Genomic DNA, 11,408 nt, shown 5'->3' on the forward strand with positions numbered 1-11,408 from the left:
CAATTCATTTCTTCAAATAGGGAAATAATTGAATCAAAAGAAATTATTTTATTTGACTTCTGTTTCCGTCCTAGATTGTATATCTACTGTCTTCTCACAATTACCTTATCACAATTATCAAATGTATTTTTATCATTAAAATTAAAATCAGTATTAGTCCCTATATATAAAGTGCACAGGCCAAGACATAAAATTAATAATGGGAAATGATAAGGCAAAATATTTATTTTCCTTTCGTTAAATTATTTTCCATTTCAGGAGGTGTATGTATGTGTGTGTGTGTGTGTGCATATATATATATATATATATATATATATATATATATATATATATATATATATATATATATATATATATATATATATATTACAAGACTACTATTTTCTCAGACTGCCCTGGTGGTCTGGTAGCCCAGTGTCAGGGTAAAATGACCAAGAGGGATATCATGCCACATGTCTGCATCATGATGCCCCAGTGCTTGACACCACTATAAAAAGGCCCCTGGTGGCTGATTGCTGTAACACATCACAACCGCTGGGTTTATACACACTCATTAATATTGCCAACACGTAAGGCCCATAAAGCTAAACAAACCCGAATAACTCACAGAAACCTATGTAACTGTCATTATATTCCATCGCTATTCAATTCATACATTTGTATCATAGGAATTATGGTACATAAAGGGTTCTGAATTAATTGGAGTGAGATCCTCAGCTGATTTATTTACCTTCTCGCATATCATTCTACCATTATTGTTTCTATTCCCCACCCCACCCCAACCAGCACTTCATAGACAGAATAATTTCTTGCATTATGTTTGTTTGGTAGTTGGCATGCATGACTAAAAAAATTCCCATGCTAAATTCACAGAGAGTAATTGCATTTGGTTTTTTCCTCTCCAGTTCAGTACAGTTACAAATATAGAAATGGCTAAAAGAACAGCACACTCCTTTCCCAACCCCACCCCTGAGTTGAAACTACGAAACCGTAACTGGCTACTTCTCACAAGTGCGGGTCCTGTATTGAGCAAAATACGTTGTCTATTTCAGCAGCTTCAAACAATGTATATATGCTGACTTACTTTCATGGTGAGAACAGGAGAATGACTGAAACATGAAGGCAATCTACATGCTAACAGACTTAAGATTGAGAAAATATTTGTTGACTAAGTGAATGACAATGACATTAATATCAGTCAAGTAGAACAAGCAATTGTGGTTATTTGTTAACTGAAAGAGGCTTGAGGATTTATTCAACAAACTAAATGTTTCATAGAATTAATGCCATGTTTGTGTGATGTAACACATCTAATGACCAAATTTGCCATAAACGTCCACATCATTCAGGGAAGACAGATTCTTAAATATTTCTTATAGCATCTGCGTAAAACATTAATATTTAACTGGGACACATGCGGCCAAAGTTCAGTCCCATCAGTGTTTGCATTGACTTAAAGAAGAAGGCTTACATCTTTCCTTCAAAACACGTAATGCACTAAATGGTGAGCTACCATTGTTCTAATAATGACATTAGTGGTTAAACAGAGAAGAGGTTTTGAAAGGATGCATAAATCATCTTCCAATAATAAAAATCTCTTTTAATCTAAATATAAATTTAACATAAACAAGATGCCAATTAGTTCTTTTAAGAGCTTGTTAAACACCAAAAATGACATTGTACACAAAATATGATAACAGTGTAACATGTAAAGGACACATACAATGCAAAACCCTGGAAAGAGCCACTAACCCAAGAAAAAACTACTGCAAGCTTTCTCTCATACCCACATTGGCTGAATCCGAGATTCAAACCTACACAGACAGAGGTAACTAGTATGCACATGTACTACTACTACTAATAATAATAATTGAAATCCAAGTATTTTTTTAGTCTGGATAAATGTATCAATGGAAAATACCACATACTGTGACAAAAATGCATTAAAAAAAGAATACAGGTGAAAAATAGCACAAGTCGATTCACTGCAGAAAAGGTAAGTTTTCTGAGCTTTCTTGAATTGTGTTGCAGGTACATTATGATTAAGTTGAAGAGGCAGACTATTCCATAAATTTGGGCCCTGGTAATCATAAGGATGCTTTCCAATGTATTTTTTCTAACATTGGGAATAATGATGATATGAATACAGGAGATGAGTGCAAGTGTCTGGAAAGTGTGTATACACGATGAACTCAACAATGTACTTAGGGTTTGACATATAGAAAATGTTGTAACAGAGAAGTCATTTTTATTTAATCCTTGATATAACCAGAAGGCTGTGAAGTATGCCGCGCATAGAAGATAAGTACTCACTGATAGGTTTTCATTGACAAAATAAAGAGTATTTTGCACCTTTTTGATATTTTTTTAAAAAACAACTATGTACTGGGGTAAAAGCAGAGAGACTTGAATCGAAATAATCAAGTAGAGAATTTATAATGTAAAAATGCATATTGAGGAGATGAATCCAGTGATATATGCTGATGAAAATCAGTTGAGTCATTTGTGAGAAAACTGTGTTCTTGTGACAGGGTTAGGGTTACGGTTTTCCGGTAGTAACACTTGGGATAATGGAGACATCCTACCAGTCATTAAATATTCATTTATGCAAATATGCAAATGACTTTGTTGAAACGATGGTTTTCATTGGACATTGTGGTTTTTAGAAAATAGCATTGACGTGGAGACTTGTAATGCTAGCAATTTAGTATTATGTTATCAGACCGGTAGTGTATATACTTTAACCGTTACTAATAATTCATTGTACGTTTCATTTCAGAGCTGGTAATTGCATTTTATTTTGTTTACTATTGCAATTTTTTAAGTACTATTTGAAATTACACCGCCATTGGTGGCGTTATCAATTTTCGTGGATTGGTTGAATTGCAAGGTTATTTCGCTAGTAGTTTTAGTTTTATTATTATTATTATTATTATTATTATGACCGTATCTATGAATTCTTTGTACGTTTATATTTTTCAATAGACACGTTTTTAAATTAGAACTGAAATTAAACGAAACAGTACGCCTCATACCCATTTATGACCGTTATCGGTTTTCGTGGTTTAGTAATAAGATCGCAATATTTTATCTGCACGGCAGGACTCGTGGTAGTATGTATACTGACAGCGTTACTAAGAAATAAGTTACATTTTATTTGGGTACTGGCAATTACATTTCTTTCCGATTAAAACACTTCTAAGTTTATTACCGTTATTAAAAAATCATTGAAAAACCCACAGGGGCTCGGATCGTTGTTTACAATGGTCCTGTCATACATGTGCTATATTGTAGCTATTATATAGTACATTAGTCCGAGTTTCCTCTGACCCTTGCCTCCCCATTTTTGATATTTGGACAATATAAATATCGTATAATAGTACATGTATGACAGGTCAGTTGTAAGTAACGATACGAGCCCCTGTGGAGAAAACAATATGATGTGGCCTAGCTTCCGATGATACTGGTTCTGTGGTATCTCGATATTTGAACTTTTCGGTATTTATTTCATCTATTGCACCACATATTGTGTACTTATATATACCACATGACCATAGGTTACCAGTTCTAAATCACCAGTTTATTTTGGGAAAATGTCAAGATTGCTGACGCGTACACTATTTGATAAGTAAACCCATGAATACTGCTGTTTCAAAATAATATCCTTAACCTGTGTTCTCAGATAGAATCAATATCTTCTTAAAATTTCTATCACTTTAACAAAATGTTTTGCCTATTTGTTGTCTGATAATGTTATACAAGAGTTAGACCATATGATTACTGTGATGGTCAAGAACTAGGAAATCGAAGCTATGGTAGCAAATAAGAATCAAAATGTGACGCATGTTAATGTCGTTTTTTGGTGGCTTTCGCATTTAACAGGCATTGACTTGAAAGCTGCATTGTACACGATTTATTACTTTTCATTGGAACACCGGTTGTTGTTCAAACAGTCTTAGGTTGATATGTACTTTCACCCTCATATTGATTGTTCATTCTCAGCAACAATCACAGATCAACTCCAGTCATCGTGGGTGGTTATTTACAAATGCATTTCTTTAATTCTTTCTTATAAGTTTATGTTGCTGTAGGGCACAGGTGGCATAATGAGTGCCATAGAAGTAGCATCCATTTTTCAAGTTGATTACACTTTGTGCAACACAATGATACATTAAATTTCCAACATTAATACAGATTATTGTTGTGTTGCTGGTCTTACTGCAATATCAGAGTAACTCCCCTTTCACAACTAGGACTGTACATAACGTCTGTTTATCGTTTGTTTCCCACAGCCATCTGATTTATAGTGGAAAATAAATTCATTTTAATACAAACAACAACAGACTTAAATTATATCTTGAGGGTCATTGTTTTTATTAACTTATTTGCTGATTGCAGACTTTATGACCTGAAATATCAAAGCACTCATGTATAGTAGATAACAAAATCGAAACAAAAGGAAAGAAATAATTCGAATTTTGAATCAGTTTAATCAGAAACTGAATTGAATGAGTCTCATAAATTTTGTGACATAACTACACAAGTTTTAAGACATTTTTGGTCTGCTTAAATGATAAATATACATTACGCAGCTTCATCACTCAGATGTATGTTACCTTAGTAGTTGCAAAGACTTTGCTGGGTCTATATACTTGTCCATATCTTCCCATATCCTATGCGTACCAAAATCCATCCAAAAATCTCCTAAAACAAACATTTTACAACCTTGATGGTAATCATATTGATATTTTACAGTCAGCTGATCATTAACATCAGAAGTCTGTTCAACAGATGCATTAAGTTGAATGATAACTTTGTCAGTGCATATCCATATCTGGTAACAATAACAACCAGTACTGTTCGAGTTTTACGAATAACATGTCCATATAAATGTACATTTGCCTGTATATTATAGTATGTGATTTAGATTTTTAACATAGCTTTAAAACAATTTAAGTCATATCACTATAATGTCTGCAGTGGCAGCTTATAGTGATTTCTAGCACTGGTTTATCATTCCCCGGACATGCAGCATCATCTTCGACCCAGTCACATTATCCTGACACCAGGCTGACCAGTCCTAACAATAACCTCTTGATACTGAGCACCAAGCAAGGCAGCTGTTATTACCATTTTTTTGAAGTCTTTGGTATGACTCAGTTGTGGTTTGAATCCACGACCTTCCACATCCGAGGCGGACGCTCTAACCACTAGGCCACCGGGGCGGTCACCTGCATATTATATAATGTATGTACTGGTAAATTTTGTGATAGTGACATGATTAGTTCATTCTGTCACTTTATTTTTTCTGTGACACTAATAGGTCAAGCATAAAGTATGTATTCATTGAGTGGAGGTGGGAGGTGTTGAAAAAATTCAAAAAGCATTAGCCTGTGTATGTGGCAGGGTAACTGCTAAGCATGTTCTGCAGCGACAGGGGTCAATATTCTTTGATAACTGTGATGTTTATGAAGACTAGTCAAGTCAGAAACATAACTAGCAGATGAGTTGGATGCAAAGTGGCTGATATGCCATATACGGCAGAGTCAATATCTGCTTAAAATTATGAAGTGTGATATGTTGTAGTTTTATTGCACATGGTGCACTTTGCAGAAGACATTTTTTCCTCTTCATTTTCTGGCATAACCAGTTATTTTATATCATGATGCCGACAGATTATGCATTCCAGACCCTGGTGCCTCATGCGAATTTGTGAAGCCATACCTTGCCAGACTGGGACAGTATTGTACTTGGATAGACACATTGATTGCCTTTTTGACACCTATTGTCCTTCACTTTTATAAAAGTGAGATTCAGAAGCGTGTCTTAAATTAATTACTCATCCTAAGCCATCATGAAATGTCACATGATCGCACACACCTTACAAAAATTGTCACCTGAGAAAAGAACTGTTATGGTTCATGATTTTGATGATATCGAAGCTGATGATAAAATTTTGAGGTCCAGTCATTCCAAATGATGATAAGGCTGATAATATTCCAATTTTCCAAAGTTGATATAAAAAATTTAGTCACTGTCTGATATTTGACTATTGAAGTTAAGGTCAACTAAATATTAGCTGCTGTCACTTGTTTAAAACTACTATTAGAGATAAATATTTACATTTGCTGTAGAAAAGCATTGGTTACGATTTCTGTAAAATTCAACCTTTGTATCACTATTATAGTTAATGTTAATACTTTCCTACTTTCATTTTCAAAGTTTGTTTTACATGGTATTAATTTAAACCACTGCTTATTTTTAATGACTACTAATAACTTCATCTTTTAAAATTCAATTATCCCATCTGTTCTTGGAAAGGGGGTGGTAACTCAGCAATGTACTTACACAAGGGTGGATACAAAATGTATGATTTGCAATGACTAATTGGAAAGGGGGTAAAAAATCACCAATTGTTTGCATACGTGCTTTATGGACAACCCTTAACATCATTATCAGAATATTATTATTGCCAGCGTAACTGTTCATGGATAAAGTTGTTGGATCGATGAAATGTTTTAACAGCTGACTATAATGTCGTTATAGTTCATTTGTGCTTGAAATATAATTCTTCATTGTAACTTTTTTCTCTTTTTTTTTTGTTAACTTTGTTTGCAGATTAGTGTAAATTTCGGCTGATTTTGGTAATTATATGGACTTTTACAAATGGGCCTTGTCACCTGATAGTCGAAAAGATGTTCACATGACCATTCCTCTGATAAAGGTGTGTAGATGAGTCAGCGGCTAAGGACAAGCTGAGAAATGTGATGCTACAAAGGTATATTTTCCATTTGATATATCATAGATGATTCGTATAAGCATCCATACTAGAAGTATGGGTGTGACTGACTATCCCATATTCTGCATGAGACATAAAACGCTATCTAAAGTTGTCTGCCACATCTCATAACATATATGCTATACATTAATGTGTGAAAGGGAAATATTATTTATTTTGTAATAGAGTGGAAACATTTTAAGTTGTCATAAAAAATGGTACATTTTCCGTTCCTTAAGCTATGGATCGGCATTTTGAATTATGTATTATTTTTAACATTAACATGAAAAATGGGCAATATTTTTGTGATTCCTTCAATACACTGAATGGTTTCACCTTCTGTGAGCAGCAATTAATATTTTTTCTAGATTAAACACATTAATTCCATTATGTTTTAGATATTTCACTTTGAATTGTTCGCATGTAAATATAAGTTATTGCACACGTATTGTATTATTATGTGCAGTATTAATTTTAATCTTTATTGGGTGGGATATTCGTAGTGATGATTTAGTATCATTTAATACTCAGCTTTACATGATGGGTAAGCTGATGAGTTTGAATGTTTATAAACCGCTATTGCTTTTAACTACTGCTGTTCTAGTATATTGATAGTCTCTGTATCACAAGTAGAGCAAACTTTTCCCTAAAGTTCGGAGTGAAAGCAACTTCACATTGTAGGTAATAAGTACAGAGAGAGAGAGAGAGAGAGAGAGAGAGAGAGAGAGAGAGAGAGAGTTCACAGGCAGTGGCCAAACTGAAAAACAACTTTGTATGATGTATCCCAAAATATTAACATCTAACAAATAATCTTACAATTGCCAGTCAAGAAAATATATCATGTGTTAATTCTACCAGAGACAAAGAACTCTTTCGTCCTATGTCCAGAAAGCTTAGAAATAGATAATATTGTAACAAGTCCCAGATGAAATCAAAGCACAATGTATTGTGATAAAACTTCATGTAGCAACACAGCTTTGATTCAAAAAGATGTTTTATCATTGACTGTGCACAGCTTCTAACTTAGACAACTGTACTAAAGCGACACTGTTAAAAAGAGTAACTAAAATGCCTTCCAGTCAGTAAACAAACCGCATTGGTGGCCTAGTGGTTAGAGCGTCCGCCTCGGATGCGGGAGGTCGTGTGTTCGATCCCCAGCCGAGTCATACCAAAGACTTACAAAAATGGTACTAACAGCTGCCTCGCTTGGCGCTCAGCATTAGGAGGTTAATGTTAGGACTGGTATGCCTGGTGTCAGGATAATGTGACTGGGTGGGACATCATGTTACATGTCTGTGTCATGATGCCCCAGTGCTAGACATCACTTTAAACTGCAACACTGCAGACATTGTAGCGATATGACTGAAAAATTGTTAAAGCTACGTTAAAAATCCAAGTCACACACACACACACCAGTCAATAAACAAGCAATATGATTACACTCTTGAGCCAGCAGGAGGGGGGTATACGTTAAGAAAGGTAGGGACTAAATTCTGAGTACTGACTTAATGTTAACTCAGATGTAAATATTAATCACCTAGATTTTCTGATAGTTACAAATAGACTTGGTACCCCTTTATGCAATTAAATGTGACCTCTGCTTTCTGTTGGCGAAATAAATTATGTAAGATGGGTATGTTTTGATTCCTTTTTGTTTCCATCAGCGGTATACAAGGTGTTCAGACATCTAATGCAAAATGTTTCTTTTTCTTTCATTTGTTCAGTGATCCAATAAAGGCAGTGGGCAATTCCAGAAGGATTACATCAGCAAAGGTAAAGGGAAATGCTGCGTTACCAGATTACATTAGATTTTTTGGGTAAGTTAATCAGAATGACAAATGTTGTTGACGTTGTTGTTGTAGGGTTTAACGCCATTTTTCAGCACATGATAAGCTATACATGGCGGCCAGTACTAATGGTGGAGGAAGAACCCGGAAAATCCCCGGAAAGAACCACCGACCCTCGAGAAGCTACTGGCAAACTTTCTTACATACCCACATTGGCCGAATCTGAGACTTGAACCCACGCAGACAGACGTGAGATGGCAGTGATCAGTAACATTGAGTGCTTTAGAAACACTCGGCCACTCAGGGGCCCCCCGACGAATGTTGATTTGGATGTTAAGATTTTTGTTTCTTGAGCACGTACACACTTTCACTGCAATCATTCCGGTTCAGTTGTATGGATAATACTCCAATTTCATGTATTTGAATGCAGTTAAAGCAAGTTTTGATCTGAATGTAGATTATGCAAGTTGGAGGCATCATTTGTCTCAATAGCATGACTTAGTTTACTTTTTTAACATCAATTTTTATAGTTTAAGCTGCTGAAAAAAATTAGTTCAATTTATCAGTGTTCAATGTTGCTTCATTTCAAGGTATATATTTATGAGATACTTTTTTCTTTGTATTATATAATCAGATAATTAAACTAACATATGAACAATCTACTACATTTCGCAGCATTTTAGAGAGAAAATTGTGGTGGTTCTAATAAATGGATGATCTATTTTGAACATATACATTATTGTTAGTGCAGAGGCTTCATTGTCTATCATTATTACTATACATTAGTGCTACTTGCCTATTAATAATAACTGTATATATTGGACACAAATTTTTTCATGTACTAGAACTTATGGTGAAACTTTTTTTATACCTAGGTCATATGTTCCAAGACTTATAAAATGAAATTAATTTGTATTTAATTTGTACCCCCATGTTGCATTAAAATTGATGAACAAAACATTTATTTGACAATAAAATGAAAAAAATTAACATTGTATTGTTATCAATTAACATTGTATTATTATCACTTATTCCTCTCTTTTTTCCATCATGAGCATTAAAGAAAATGTATCCACACACTCCAAATATGCAGCAGAGACATGAATGATTGCTTGAAGGTATGTGCCATTCACCCATGACACAGTGTTATGTGCAAAATAACCAAGATTGTATCATATCCAGTTCCTGCCTCGCTTGGCGCTCAGCATTAAGAGGTTAGTGTTAGGACTGGTCGGCCTGGTGTCAGAATAATGTGACTGGGTGGGACATCATGCTACATGTCTGCGGCATGATGCCCCAGTGCTAGACATCACTATAAACTGCCACATTGCAGACATCGTAGCGATATGACTGAAAAATTGTTTAAAAAATTCAAATAAAATCAAATTTTTGCCAGCAGAATATTGAATACAAAGGGGATTTTTTGTTGCAAAGCAAGCTGACCTTGGAAGCCAACTTTGGATACTTTTAAGATGATTATTTTTTAAAGGATATCAATATAAAGGTTATTTTTTGCAAAGCAAGCCGACTTTGGATTCTTTTAAGTGTTCTGATTATAAATACATACATACATACATACACACACACACACACAGACACACACACACACACACACAGTCGACCCACATAAGGAAACTACTTTGCTTCTATTTGACCAGTTTTCACACCAATTTTGGAAATAAATTGAAATAATGAAACAGTTTTTAAAGTGACACAATATAGTACTTCATGCATGGACATCGATGATCCAGGGTCACCTAGATGATTTGGAGAAAATAAAATCTTTTGATGAATTCATGAAGCCCAGAAGAATAGATGATTTTGCAGACAATATGATCATTAACATGGATGAAATTCCAGTGTGGTCTGATCTCATTCCTGGATGGACTGTCAATAAAATGGTGGTTGAAAGCGTGAGAATTAGCATGACTGGTGCAGATCTTAAATAAAATGACTTTAGTCCATGCAGTTTCCGCTGAAGGAGATTTGTTGCCGCCAACAATACATTTTCACTGTATGACAAAACTAAAAAGATATTCATGCATTGAAGGAATGGATCATATATGTACAGGAGAAGGGTTGGGTTGTTGAGATGATGCTGCAATGGATTAAACAAAAGTACAGTTTTATAATTTATTAAATAAAACTTTAAGTTGGAGTGCATTTTCCGACATGTAATTTTCAAATGATTTAAAACGTGCCTACAACTTAAGACTGGAAAAGAAACAATGTGTCCCAGAACATACAGTGCCCAAAAATGTACATTCAGAACTAATTTATGGTGTCTCAACATGTACGGTAAATATGGTAGATATAAGTATTTATGAATAACAAACTGTTGATTGAGTTGTATAGCTAAATGTAAGTGAAACTGCCATAATTCTTCCATGCTCTTACGTACAAATATTAATACTATTTTCACTGTATGAATTGTTTGCTAGTCATTTAAAGAGTGATATATTTATTTCATGATGTTTATATTATTATTTGGCAGCATAAAATTGATTTTTCATCAAACACTGATGCAGTTCACTAAGCTCTATAACTGTTAGAGATTTCACCAAAATGTTTCCAAAAGTGAAAAAAAACAGTTGCTGCAATTATACTGCAGCAAAAAATGTTTTTCCTTTTCTTGATGAGATCCACACCTAAATATATTAACATAACAATTCCTAATAATAACATTTCATCTTAAATGTTAAATGTACATAATCTTCTCCATTTCCCTTATATGAGGAACATGTCTGCACAGGTAATGGTTCGAAAGGAAGTCTTCCTTCGTGAATTTCACAGGACACTCAGAACAGCTGAATACCTACAATGAAAGAGCAGTTTCAACAGTT

At 34.4% G+C, this 11,408-nt stretch overlaps 1 long non-coding RNA gene across 2 annotated transcripts; it reads left to right on the top strand.

Moving 5' to 3' along the window:
* The first annotated feature begins 2,655 nt into the window (after positions 1 to 2,655).
* LOC149782305 (uncharacterized) lies at positions 2,656 to 9,595 on the top strand. 2 transcript variants are annotated; one of them, XR_016414580.1, is made up of 3 exons: positions 2,656 to 2,726; positions 6,619 to 6,778; positions 8,503 to 9,595. It is a non-coding gene; the product is annotated as an uncharacterized LOC149782305 (long non-coding RNA). The 2 variants fall into 2 exon arrangements; XR_016414579.1 differs by having other exon boundaries at positions 2,694 to 2,784.
* Positions 9,596 to 11,408: the final 1,813 nt, after the last annotated feature.

Source organism: Sinohyriopsis cumingii, chromosome 15 (genome assembly GCF_028554795.1).
Source record: "Sinohyriopsis cumingii isolate HCF-2022 chromosome 15, ASM2855479v2, whole genome shotgun sequence".
Classification (NCBI taxonomy): domain Eukaryota; kingdom Metazoa; phylum Mollusca; class Bivalvia; order Unionida; family Unionidae; genus Sinohyriopsis; species Sinohyriopsis cumingii.